Genomic DNA, 13,794 nt, shown 5'->3' with positions numbered 1-13,794 from the left:
CTCCATGTTTGAGACCTCTTTTTGAGGGAAAACACCCTGTAGGTTCTCCATTTATAAGAACGGAGAACCTAATAGTTTTTATACAGAACTCAATCCATCTCAACAATCTCTCACCAACCCCCATTTGTTTTAACATATTAAGAAGAAACTCACAGTTGATATGATAATGTCTAACATGCACATAACTCCAGAGTCAGCCCTCTAAGTCAAGTATCTACACATTCTCTATCAATAAGGGCCATATACATGATCTATCTTCCTTTTATGAATGCCATTTGATATTTTTTTACCAATTTGCTGATTACTTTCTTCAAACTCTCAGCTAGAAGTAAGTTATAATTTTGTATACCCCTCCCAACAAATTTATGGGTTCGACGTCCCTAAGCTGACTGCCTCGGTCTTCTTCGGGATAAGAGCCACAAAGGTAGCATCAGTGTTATGAAAGGCAAAAAGTGCAAAAAATCTCTAAGGTCGTGTGGGCTTTAAGTGCAAATAAAGTGTGGGCTTTAATGAAAAAAGGTAAAAAGGAAGAAAACATACAAATATTATGTTTAGTCCAACACTAATATTTACAAACATAAATGTCAAATATACGACCAAATAAATTGAAAAAAAATTATTACGAAGTGAAATATCAGTTATTTAGTGTCACTTTTTCATATGAAACTCATTGGCAAGGAAACGTTGCCTTAGAACCTTGTGATGACACTGAAGCGCACATAAAGTGTGGCGAAGCGCTCAACACCTTTTAAGCGTCGCTTCAGGTCTTAAGCGCACTTAAAACGCGCCTTTGATAACAATGAGTGGCATTCAAGCTCTTCTCAAAGACCTGCTAAGCTCCTCTCAAAGATCTGCTGATCATGAAATTGTCTGGAAATATTCATGATATCTACCTTGAGCATCTCCCAAAAGTTTTGATAAAAGCTCATAGGAAATCTTCAAGGCCAGGGGCTTTGTTGCTTGCACACAATTTGATTCCTTCTACAACTTATTCCTCCTCAAATCCTCCAAATTGATGCTTTCAATGACTTATAAGTTTAGACCACACCTCCAATTCTCAGTTTTTTGTAGAGTTTTTAACAGAAATTGGTAATCTCTTTTTCGATTTCATCAGTATTAGTCAACTTTCTACCATTTACTTCCAATTTTTCAATTGATTCTTTTTTTGTGTGTTGGGGCCATCCTATGGAAGTACTTGGTGATCTTGTCTCCATGTTTGAGGAAGTGATTTCTTGACCTTTATCTTCAAGCTATCTCCTCATTCTTGGAAGCTTCATGAAATTTCCAAGATAGATAAACATTATGAAGGAGTACACCTTTTGAAAGTGTTCATCATCAATAAATATTCTCTGCTCTTGTATTTTTTCAAGACCAGCAATTTGATTGAGTATCTCTTCCTTCTTTTGTTTCCAGTTGACTATGTTTTCATATCCCCATTGTTTGAACTTCCCTTTAATTAACTTTAATTTGTAAGCTAAGATATTAGAGGGGTCCCATTTTCTGAGAACGAACACCACCAACTTTTACCTTCTCCCTGAAAACTTCTACTTGCATCCACCATTGTTCAAACTTGCAATAAGATTTCATCAATTCTATCTCCCCGCAAGTTAGCAACACTGGATTGTGATCAAACTCTAGTCTCGGTAGAATACTTTGTCTAATTTGTCAGAAAGAGTCGTCCTAATGATGAGAGTAAAAAAATCTATCCAATATAAAAGCAGTTGAATGGTTTTCACCCCTTCTCCACGTGTAAAATCCTCCAAATAAAGGAGGGTCAATTAGCTCCATCTCATTTATCAGGTCTGTGAAATCAGACATAGCCTCTTTTAATCATTGTCTAGTTGATCCTTTGGTGGGATATCTTGTCATATTAAATACCCACAAAACAACAAAGGACATGTGCATGTGTTCTTTAGATTGATTAGATCCGTCCACAACTCCTTCGGTTGACTTCGTTAGCATCATCATAAGTTGAACTAAGGAACCAAGTTAAGTTCATAGTAATAATGCCTTCAAATCTACATGTGATTACTTTTCCATAAGCCTACACCAATTCACCTTTCCACATTCTCTTGTCCCATAACACTACTATACCCCAACTTCTCCCCACAGTCTCTAACTGTATTTCTCCCAGCCATTGGTTGAACCACAATTGTTTGATCAATAGTGTTTCTGCACCCCACTTTTGAGGGTGATTATTATGACAGAGATGGAAGAGAGATTAAGGAAAGGCAATAAGAGCTTTTGTCTAGAAGTCAATCACGATGCGGGTCTTGTACGGTTGGTTAAACGTGAGCACGTGACTTGTGAAAATTCATCTGGAAAAAGACATGTGGAGGCCTGGGTAGAGAGTTCAGGTCAATTTATATCTTGTTTATAGAACCTCTTATCGGGGATAATTTCAACAACAGAACCTATATAGAGAATTTCATGACATCATTTACAGAACATGAAGAACTCATGCAAGTGACTCATAATCAACCGAACAACATCACAATTGAATTCATTGACATGCAGCATGTTGATCCTTCACACTATGCAGAGGAGACAATACTTCCCTTAGTTTGCGAGAAAAGAGTTAACACCGGGGATGATGTGGAAGTCTATACAAGAGAACTCTCCAAGTACCAACTGGTAATTCTTGACGAGCCTCTTCCTATTGCCAGTGATGACTCTCTCTGAGAAGAAGCCATTGATGAAAAAGCTTCTTTATGGGTGCAAAAGAATATCCTACGACTTAGCACATCATATGGTACTGCCTTTGAAGGATGTGACAAGACTGCTTTCGAATTATTTCTAAAAATTGATAAAAAGAATTAATTCCTTGATAAAAATATGTAGAAACACATAAATGAAAATAACTCCAATAACACCCCAAATGAAGTTAGGAATTTGGCTTTTAATGTGAATTTTAAAGATGGCTAACCGAGAAATAGGGGGAGTACAACAACTTCAAGTGATCAATGTATAAAGTTGTAATATGGAATTTTATAGGGGCAGAAAATGAGAATATTGTTGGCTTGCATCGTTCCTGCTTTTGGAGGCCACCATTCCATCTGCAAATGGTATTCTTTCTTGTCCACTTCCCCATAAATATATGCTCTGCTTCCTTTCTTGACTGGAATTCGAAAAGAAACTGAATAACATTCATATCGTAACTGTTGCCATTATTGATGCCTTTCCATGTTTGAATAGACCACCTTTTGACTTTGTTCCATGAGGGAATTTTGTCATCCTCTGGGAAGCTAAAACCAACCATCTGCTAAGAAACCTTTCTTCTTCGCAGAGTATCTCCTCCTGATTTTCTGCTCTCACATCAGATATGACCCCCCATTTTATCTTTTGAATGACCTCCTTATAACTTTCCTCTCCCCTAAGCTTCATAAACGCAGAGTTCCCCTATTACTTAGTGACATGTCTTATCTCCTTAATGATGAAGCTTTCAATTTTTTTGATAGAACAGCCCAACCCTCATTAAAGATGTTCTCTGGTAAAATAAATCACCGAACGTTCATGGCCATTAACTAAAACGATTGAGATGAACCTATCATATTTATTGAACTTCAATGAGCAATAAATGTAGGTAGAAAATTCCTTGCATCTCCAAGTCTTAAATGACGTATCTTCAATGACAGACGCTTCCCCTAGCCTTTTTCATATCCATGATATAGCATCCCTACTCAGCTTCATTCTCCTCACGTATGGCTTTGCACTCTCCACCAACTCAAACCAGTTTCCTTTCGTATTTCTAAACTCAATAATATCGTATGATTTAACCCCAAATCTGAAATATATTTGTTATCCATGGGAAAGAAAGAATAAGAAAGAAGAAAAATAAGGGATTGAGTTTTCTGGCAAAGGAAGTTCACCGGATTATGGCTTCCTAATGACTTGAAGGGTCCCTAGAAAATTGTCTTGGGATAAGTGGCTGGGAGATTTTAAAAGGAGCATTAAAGAACTGCAATTTTTGAATGATGATAAATGTAAGCTCCCTCTTAATAAATATGCCTGACCTTGGCAACCATTCTTATATTAGAGGCATAATACTAAGAATTGATTGAACTTGTGGCTTCTGGCTTTGATTGTTCTTTTGAGTTTCCTTAGAAGACAAACTAGTTCTTTCTTTATCTGGCTACAAGAATGGACCATGAGAGGTAAGAGGAATCATGTTAACTTCATCTTTCTAAATGGCATTATGTTATTTTGTTTGGCACCTTTTCCATTTCAATTAATAGGTGCCAGTATCTTCTTTACTCATCCATGTTGTTTCTGGTGACCAAATATTATGTCATCATAACAAAATAATTTTGAATGGTTAAACAATGTTGGCCCAAAAATGTTAAACTAAACATTTTTAATTACTATTTCGATACTTGACCTATTTCCTTGGGTTGGAGCAAACCATCTCGTCTTATTTTATCTTTTCCAGAGATCCTAGCTCATGCCATTTCATATGCTGCATATGTTTTACTGAGTATCTGAAATGTTTTTGCACTTATTTTTGAATATGGTCAGATTTACACATAATGAGTTGAACCAATTTTTCAGTGAATTATGAGTTTTTCGGTTAATAGGATTTTGGTCCCATTTTATATCTTATCTAATTTATTCTCTTACCTCAACTTTAATTGAAGGAATCAAACTTTATTCTTTGTTACAGGGTGTGGAGATCTGCTTGGAAAGACCTTCGAGGAGGGAAATATTCATGATCTTGTGAAAGAAGTTCGGATTTGCTTAATGAAGTTTGAATAATGTTGTTTAGTATTTTCTTTTTTCCAGTTTGCTGATACATAAAATTAGCAGCTTTTAACCACATTCTAGTGTATCTTATTAGTTCAGATGGTTCTGTTTATGTATACTGCTTTGTGATGTTACCATGTTCAGGTCTTTTAGATGGTAGTAGAACCAAAGCTTCTACAAACGACCATTGTCTTGGACTATCCTATTGAATTATCTCCATTGGAAAAACCACATAGAAGAAGGTGCACTACTTAGACACAATAGTCATATATTTAGGTTATTTTTTTCTTTCTTTGTTATTTCATAATTATGGCTTTAACCCTTTAATAGTGACACAACTCATTTAATTATGAAACTAGCTCTTTGTAACTAAACTTGACCTGTTTGGTTTTAAAATTATGCGGGGAAGTTGGGTTCATTCTACAACTGTTGCTATACGAGCAGTGGTCTTACACAAATTAACACATAGAAAAATAAATTTCAAGCCCATTGTATATGTTGAAGGTTTTTGAATTTGTGGAGTTCAGCATTCGAACTTTGTACTCCTTCCTCAGACTAGAAGCACCATTATGGTTAGAGGAATCAGACTTCGATAAAACAACCATCATGACCTATACACTTCCGATAGTTGGCCCTTACCTGATTTTGATCATTCTTGTCCTTTTCTTTTTGGGGTCCTTTCTTTAATGCATAGTTGGTCAAATCATAGCTAAATTTATTAACATTTTGAAATGCTTGACCAACTTTCCAGATGACTTACTCACTATCTGTTATATTGGTTCAAGTGACTTGGTTATTGATTGAATTAATACTTGATGATGTTGTTTCACTAATCATGAATGAATTAGGGTGAATTATAGTCTTTCATGCTATTTTTTAGAACATGATCTAGGTTATGAAGTATGTTGACGATTGACCTAAGTATCTTGTCTTAAGCTACGATCTAGTATTGAATTGTGATATAATGCTTCTTCTAGACTTGTTATCATATTGGTTATTGACTTATGATGATGTATATCAAAATTGGGTTAAATTGAGGGTTTGTGGTAAGACCTTGATGATGAACTATGAAGGAGACTTGATAACTCTTATGATCCCTATCCTTTACTTCAAATTGTTGTTAATGGTGATTAAGTCATGATATTGTATTGGAGTATGCCTTGTATAAGGATTGATAGGGTTGTATGATGTCGAATTGAAATGCATTGACTATGAATTGTGAGATGTTAGATTAAGATTTAAATATTATACTTATGGTGAAAGATTTAACAATGTTCCTTATCATGATATGAGAATGTTAATGTGCTCACCTCACCTATATGAATTGTAATGAAAAGATAATACTCATGAAATTCTTACTGAGCTATGATGATTATGATGTTATACAAGGGTTAGACCCTATGATCTACAATAAGCTATGATGATTAATAAAGACATTAAAGACATTTCAAAAAAGAACTCTAGCTTAGCACCGAGTGAACTAGAGTGAGGAGTGTTCCTTCCCACATAGGGAAGTTAGGATCAATAATGAACTCTTGAGATTGGAGACAATAATGCATATAGCATAAAGAGGGTGCCAACTATATCTCCTATTCTTGAACTATGTTGCCCCCATAGAAATACTATCTAGTGGATGTAGTAGTTGCTTTGTTCATGTTTTGGTACTACCTTGGAAGGTAGTCCTCCTTCTTTCGGTGTAGGGTTCCACGACACCGGATTCCACATTAGCTCATGTGGTCTATGTCGATTAGGTCAAGATGTTCCCAATAAGTAAAATGAATTAACGTTATGGACTCTAACTAGGAATACCTAAAGGGTTAGCTTAGTCTAGGTAGGGGTATGGGACACTACCTAAACATTACACTAGTTAGCCTTGAAGGGAGTCTTAGAAGGGTGTTATTATGTATGAAAATGCTTATAATGCTATATGACATGCATATAATGAACTTGCAAATTGTTGATACTATATGTTGATTGGTGTCACCTATGATTATTTGTTGGTCTATATTGTTAAAGTATGATACTATGTACTCTTAAATGTTATAATATGTGAAGTATAATGTTAGTCATTATTCTTGTAGGCGATTTGCTTGGTCATTGCACTTGTTGACTTTAAAAGGATTTATGCCAATTGTCTTGCTTTGGTTATGTTGAAATGTACTCTTATTCATTTTTGTTTCTAATATGACTTGATGAAAGAGATACTTTGGTATGTATTTGACTATATTCTATGCATGTTGACTTGAATAGACTTGATTTTGTTAATCTGGTGATGTACATGCCTATGACTTAATGAACATGCATTATTTGGTTGGTATGGTCTTGTTGGCGTGCATAGAGATTTTAAATGAAAAGTGCATACTTTATAAAATGTCCCCTTTCTTAGCATGTTTTCAATGTATGTGTGCATTTGGTCCCATAATTAGTACAAGTGGTGTACTAACCTCATTTCTTCCTTTTCCCCAATATTTTAGGTTACAATCATTTAAGTGCTTTGAAGACGACTTAAAGAAGGCTTGGATCTCTCATTCATCCAAGTACGGTAGGTCCTCACTTTCAGAGGGAGATGCCATTATCTATGTAATGGATTTTTTCTCACTGTAAGACTATTATATTCTTTCCTTTTTATTTAGTATGAAACGTTGTGTAGCCCGCATGAGGCATTCTTTGATGTATGGGTTATGCCCAAGTTATAACACTTATTAGATTGTTGTGAGATGAGACAACTATTATGAGTATCTTATATTTTATATACTTATGTGCAATAAAAGGAGAAGACTAAAACCTCTGAGTAGATGTAATGAAAAGTTTGAAATTTTCCGCTAAATTAGATCTATGAATGTAATGATAAAAGCTAAGAGGCTAGTCTTAGTCCTCAAAGAGGTAAGCTCGTATTCATAATTGTGAAGCGCGCCACACTTATGGATATGAACCTATATGATTCTTAGGAAACTCTCACTTTCTTTGAAGTCCAATTTCGTGCCTTTGGATGTGTTAGTTCTATGTGATTTTGCATCTGATACTATTATTGGGATTATAGGGAAATGAATACTCAAAGAAAATTCAACACGAAGACTTGAAGAGATATTGCCAATGCGGGAGTTCCTCCTCGAGGTGATAGATTTCCTCCTCTTGAGGAAGATGAGAATCATGACCAAGCACCGACGAATCCTCCTCCTTTGACAAATGAGAACATAAGAGACGCTATTCACTACATGGACCAAGCCATCACTAGCCAAGCACAAGTCTCCACTACTGAATATCAAGCCATGACGGCCCAAAATAACTGGGAGGTTGTACTAAAGGAATCTCAACAAGTTGCTACCATTGCCTCCTGTTGAAGGGATTTCACTAGGATGAATCCTCCTACTTTCTATGGGTCCAAGGTTGAAGAAGACCCCTATGAGTTTATTGATGATATCTACACGATTCTCTATGCTATGGGGTTGTCTACTAGAGAGAAAGCCGAGTTCTCCACTTACCAACTCATGGATGTGGCTCAAACATAGTACGTTCAATGGAGGGACAATAGACCTTTAAGAGGTGGACCGGTGACTTGGTCAGTGTTCAAGAAGGCATTTCTTGATAGGTTCTTTCCTATAGAAAAGAGGTAAGCAAAGGTGTGGAGTTAATCAACCTTCGCCAAGGAGGTATGAGTGTTCCTAAATACTCTTTGAAATTCACTAAATTGTCAAAACATGCTCCTTCTTTTGGTTCCTATCCTAGACATGAAATGAACTTCTTTGTGATAGGAGTGTCACATGACTTGCAAGAAGACTGTCATTCGGCTATGCTAAATGACAATATGACCATTTCTCGTCTCATGGTTCATGCTTAAAAAGTGGAAGAGGAAAGGTTTAAAATGAAGAGTAGAGAGGCCAAGAGGGCAAGATATTTTGATGGGGGTTCTTCAAAGGGAAGGCTTGAGATTCAAGACAAACTTAGATTCAAGAAGAGGTTTACTAATCAAGTTTGTTCTAATTTCCCTAAGGCTGTGGATGATAGGGTGTCTAACCCTAAGCCTTAAAAGGGAAAGGGTACTAGTTCACAAATCAAGAAACCAACTTATGGAAAGTGTAGCAATAAGCACTATGGTGATTGTCTTAACGGACGGATAATTGTTTTTGTTGTGGAAAAAGTGGGCACAAGGTTAGGGATCGTACTAACGCGAGGGGTCAAGACAAGGGTAGTGGTCAAGTTCAAGCGAGTGGTTCAAATGAGTCTCCAAAGAAGAACCGCTTCTATTCTCTCTACTCTAGGGGTGAGCAAGAGACTTCTCTTTCAATGGTGATATGTATGTTGAAATTCTTCTCTATTGATGCATATGCCTTTAGTTTATCCTGATGCTACTTTATCATTTGTTACCCCTCTAGTAGCTAAAAAGTTTTACATTTTGCGTGATATTTTGCATGAACCTTTTATAGTGTCTACCCCATTGGGTGAGTCGGTTGTTGCAAAAGGTTGTATAGAAATTGTCCTAAAATGTTGCCCAATAGAGTTTCTTATGTTGAACTAGTAAAACTTGATATGATCAATTTTGATGTGATTTTGGGTATGGATTGGTTGCATTCTTGCTTTGCCTCTATAGATTGTAGAACGAGGGTGATGAAGTTTAACTTTTCAAATGATCCCGTTTTAGAGTGGAAGGGGGGAGTTCTATTCTAGAGGTCGTATCATCTCCTGTTTGAAAGAATGCAAATGATCTTTAAAGACTGTTTATATTATATAGTAAGAGTCCAAGATATAGACTCTGAAATTCCTTCCGTTGAGTCGGTCCGCTTAGTGAGTGAATTTCCAAAGGTCTTTCCTAATTATCTTCTAGGTATTCCTCCCGAACGGAAATTGATTTTGGTATCAACTTGTTACCGGATACATATCCCATTTCAATTCCTCATTATCGGATAGCTCCGGCCGAATTGAAAGATTTGAAGGCTCAATTCAAGGATTTATTAGACAAAGACTTCATTAGACCTAGTATTTTTCCATGGGGTGCTTCGGTTTTATTTGTGAAGAAGAAGGATGGGTCCCTTAGTATTTGCATTGATTATCGTTTAACTCAATAAAGTCACAATGAAGAACAAGTATCCTCTCCCTCGAATTGACGACTTGTTCGATCAACTCCAAGGGGCAAGCTACTTTCCAAAAATTGACTTGAGATTGGAGTATCACAAACTTAGGGTGAGAGGTGATGATATACCAAATATGGCATATTGGACTAGATATGCTCACTATGAGTTCGTAGTAATGTCCTTTGGTGTCACAAATTCCTTGGCAGCGTTTATGGATCTCATGGATAGGGTGTTTCGAAGTTACCTAGATTCATTTGTCATTGTCTTCATTGACGACATCTTGGTATATTCGAAAAATGAGAGTGACCACATGAACCATTTGAGGGTTGTATTTCAAGTGCTTAAGGAGAACCAATTATTTTCCAAGTATAACAAATGTGAGTTTTGGTTAAGGTTGGTAGCATTTCTTGGTCATATCATCTCTAGTGAGGTACTTGAGGTTGATCCTAGGAAATTGAGGTGGTCAAGAATTTTCCTAGACCATTGACTCCAACGACATTAGGAGTTTCTAAAAGACATAATATAAAGATTAATATATAAAGGAACACGTGTGGATATTTTCCTCGAATCAATAAGGACTCACCAATACTTCATCTTCAACCCTTAGAAACCTATCCATTCTCCATGGCACATCAATACTTCCAATTCCCTACACTTTAGTCAAAAAGGAAAAAGAAGGGGTTAACACATTAGATGCACTAAGTATGGAAGCCATGCAAAAACCATGAAAAAAGAACATTTAATAAATACGATGCTTCTCATGAATTTTTTATTAAAACGTCATGCTATAGTCATAAGAACAATATTTAACAACTTATAAACACATAAGAAATCATTTAAGAAAATAGTGACATTTTTAGGAAATATTAAAGTGAGCTTACTTCACAGTAACAGAGAAGTGAACTTGTTCACTAGTGAAGTTCATTAGCTTCACTTCACACACATTTTAGCATATAATTTCCCCACTAAAAGCTATCCTAAGATTATCATATAATTCCCCCACTAAAAGCTATCCTAAGATTATCATATAATTCCCCCCCTAAAAGCTATCCTAAGACTAACTTAAGTAAGACAAAGAGAGACCTCCCAAACACCCTCTTTAGGCACACCTAAATTATCGTTAAGACCATCCATAATGAGATCAACATACATTTATAAGAAATCAAACATATGAAGATGAGATCCTCCTACAAAAGGGAATTCTAAGGTTCACTTGAGTAAGTTGTGAAGCGACCGCCCAGACAATCCCTTACACACACACTTAAGAGATCCTATAGACTACCTAAGATAGAATCATTCTCACTTAATACATTAGCATACATATAACATGACATTCTCCACTATAAAGGTTATCAAAATACTTACTTAAGTAAATCAAGAAGATAACGTCCATGATTGACCTCTTCAATATTACCTAAGTAATCCTTAAGAATACCTAAGTGTGGATCATGTGAACATAAACACCATCATCCTTAACTAGAGGAAATCCTAAGACTTATCTAGGTAAGATAACAAGTGACCATTCTTATGCCCCCTTTACACCTTAACTAGACAACTCTTAACTACTCTAGATAAGTACTTATTCATTTAACATACTTTCTTAACTTAAATTATTATATTCATTAGATCATGTAAGAATCATTAATCACATAAAGACATTCAAGTAAGGGTCTTGGACAAGACCTAGGAACTCCAACTAACACCTTCAAAGCCTATTGTGTAATATCTAGATAACTCTCATATCACCACCTAAACTTCATAGAACATCTCTAATGCTAGTAAGTATCTCAGATGATGAGAATAGGCAACAACAGAGATAGACCATAGTAGCAAAGCATGTACTTCGGGTTCTAACCTACTCCGATGAGGGTGTTCTACTTGCCAATTGTAGAACTTGGACACATCCCATGTCGGTACATGGCTAAGGATTATGAAGGGAGTGCATTGTATTATAGTCTCATCCTTTAACTAGAACTACTTCCCTTACCGTACTCACACATGCTACCCTTTGTTATCATAGAGTAATTTTCATTAAAGGTTCACATAATGGGGTTCCATATCTAGTTCATAACTCAATCACATTCCTCTAGGGCTACCTTATAATGGCGACAAGAAGATCATCATGACTTTTCTAAGGTTTGATATGATGCCGTTCAAGACAATCAACCTTAAGTGTGTCATTCCTTTACTTGAAAGATGCCATTACGGCTTTGGACTTCAACATTCATAAACTTGCCACTATTTTTGAGTTTTCACATAAAGGACCCTCCTAACATCATTTAAGGTCACATATCATTAGAGACTTTAGCATCCAAAGTTAAGACATCTCATATTCATATTCATACATGCATCAAGTAAGGGACACAAGTCAACCAAGACAAGACACAACATACTTTACTTTACCACATTATATGTCATTCTTTAAGTCACTTAGGAATAATCATTATAATCTAAATTTGTTCATACTTACGCATGCATGGCTTAATCATTGAGACTAGCATATGACTACTGGCAGGATCAACTAGGTAACTTTCCTCATTGATGATGGCATGCCACGCCCGACATCATCCGACCGTGTGTGCTGTCCAAGGGCCATGAAGACATTTCACGCCCGACATCGTCCGACCGTGTGTGCTGTCTAAGGACCATGATGGGATGCCACGCCTGACACCGTCCGACCGTGTGTGCTGCCAAAGGGCGATGATGGCATTCCACGCCCGATGTCATCCCACCGTGTTAGCTAGTCCAAAGGAGATGATGGCATGCGAGGCCCGACGTCGTCCGACCGTGTGTGTTATCCAATGGCCATGATGGAATGTCACGCCCAATGATGGCTGACAGTCTGTGCTGTTCAAGGGCTATGATGGCATGCCACACCCGACGACGGCCGACTCTGTGTGCTTTCGAAGAGTCGATGTCGGGCATGCATTGACGGAGCTATTCACGTATGGCACATGAGTGTTATTGGGAATGTCTTGTTAGATTGTATCCCTTCTTTGAGCAGTGAATTCCTAACTCACAGGACATCTCGGTGGCGGATGAAGTTCAATCTAGGCTAGTCGGATGTGGGAATCTTGTGCTACATACCTAATGCCTAGGCATTATGCATGTGCAACCGGTCGCCTTTTGATCCTTGAAGTCCATGTGGGGTGACGGGGGTGAACTTAAAAGACGCTCTCGCGTCCCACGCCTTCCCTTGCTTCGTCGTGCGATGGCGTGGTCCGTGAGCGGTGCCTCGAATTGAGTGCCCACGTAACATGCCTACTAAGCCCACAGGACACCCATGACGTCTGCCTGCCTTTGCCTCACTCGCCCCGTCGATGTCGCCGGCGTATTTTTGTAAACACCCAATGGCATAGCACGGACAAGACATGCATTCCATCAAGCACCGACGCAACACACCTACTAGGCCCACGGCACGCCTATGCCGTTTGCCTGCCTGCGCCTCAGTCTGCCTCTAACACCTCTACCACCACTATATATGCTTAAAAATGTTCTACCTATGTGACTGGAGTAGACATGGGTGTTTCAGAGAATCATAATGGAAATGTACAACCTAAATATGCACATTCTAAGGTACAAGCACACAATAGCTTTCACAAATGATTTTTATATATATAAAAACATTTTTAAACAATTTTTTTTTATTTTTTTATTTTTTTGAATATTCTGAATAATTAGTAATAAACTAATAAAAAATAGGAAAAATATCAAAAAAAATATGAAATAAACACCAAAAATTCACAAATAAAAATGTTAACCTTAAAATAAAAAATTTAATACATTTTAATTTTAAAAAAGAGACGTAAAAAATAAGGGTAAAAATAAATTATAAAATAATGATTAAAAGTCAAAAAAATACGGAAATGGTCAAAAACACTTCTAAACATGTCAAATTAATGAAAGGCTACATATTTACACCAATAAAATATGTTTCAATATCGTACGAATAGTAAAAGTAATGAAAATGATATGAGCGAGCCAC

At 36.8% G+C, this 13,794-nt stretch overlaps 2 long non-coding RNA genes across 2 annotated transcripts; both read left to right on the top strand.

Moving 5' to 3' along the window:
• Nucleotides 1-3,020: 3,020 nt before the first annotated feature.
• Nucleotides 3,021-7,396, top strand: LOC109119141 (uncharacterized). Its single transcript, XR_002026357.3, has 3 exons — nt 3,021-3,983; nt 4,661-4,982; nt 7,215-7,396. It is a non-coding gene; the product is annotated as an uncharacterized lncRNA (long non-coding RNA).
• Nucleotides 7,397-7,791: 395 nt separating this feature from the next.
• LOC138340593 (uncharacterized) lies at nt 7,792-13,464 on the top strand. The gene is made up of 3 exons (XR_011213256.1): nt 7,792-8,390; nt 8,493-9,001; nt 12,325-13,464. It is a non-coding gene; the product is annotated as an uncharacterized lncRNA (long non-coding RNA).
• Nucleotides 13,465-13,794: the final 330 nt, after the last annotated feature.

The sequence above is a fragment of the Solanum lycopersicum genome, chromosome 12 (assembly GCF_036512215.1).
Source record: "Solanum lycopersicum chromosome 12, SLM_r2.1".
NCBI classification, from domain to species: domain Eukaryota; kingdom Viridiplantae; phylum Streptophyta; class Magnoliopsida; order Solanales; family Solanaceae; genus Solanum; species Solanum lycopersicum.
The sequence above is the reverse complement of the archived record's forward strand: the minus strand, read 5'-3'. Positions and strand labels throughout refer to the sequence as shown.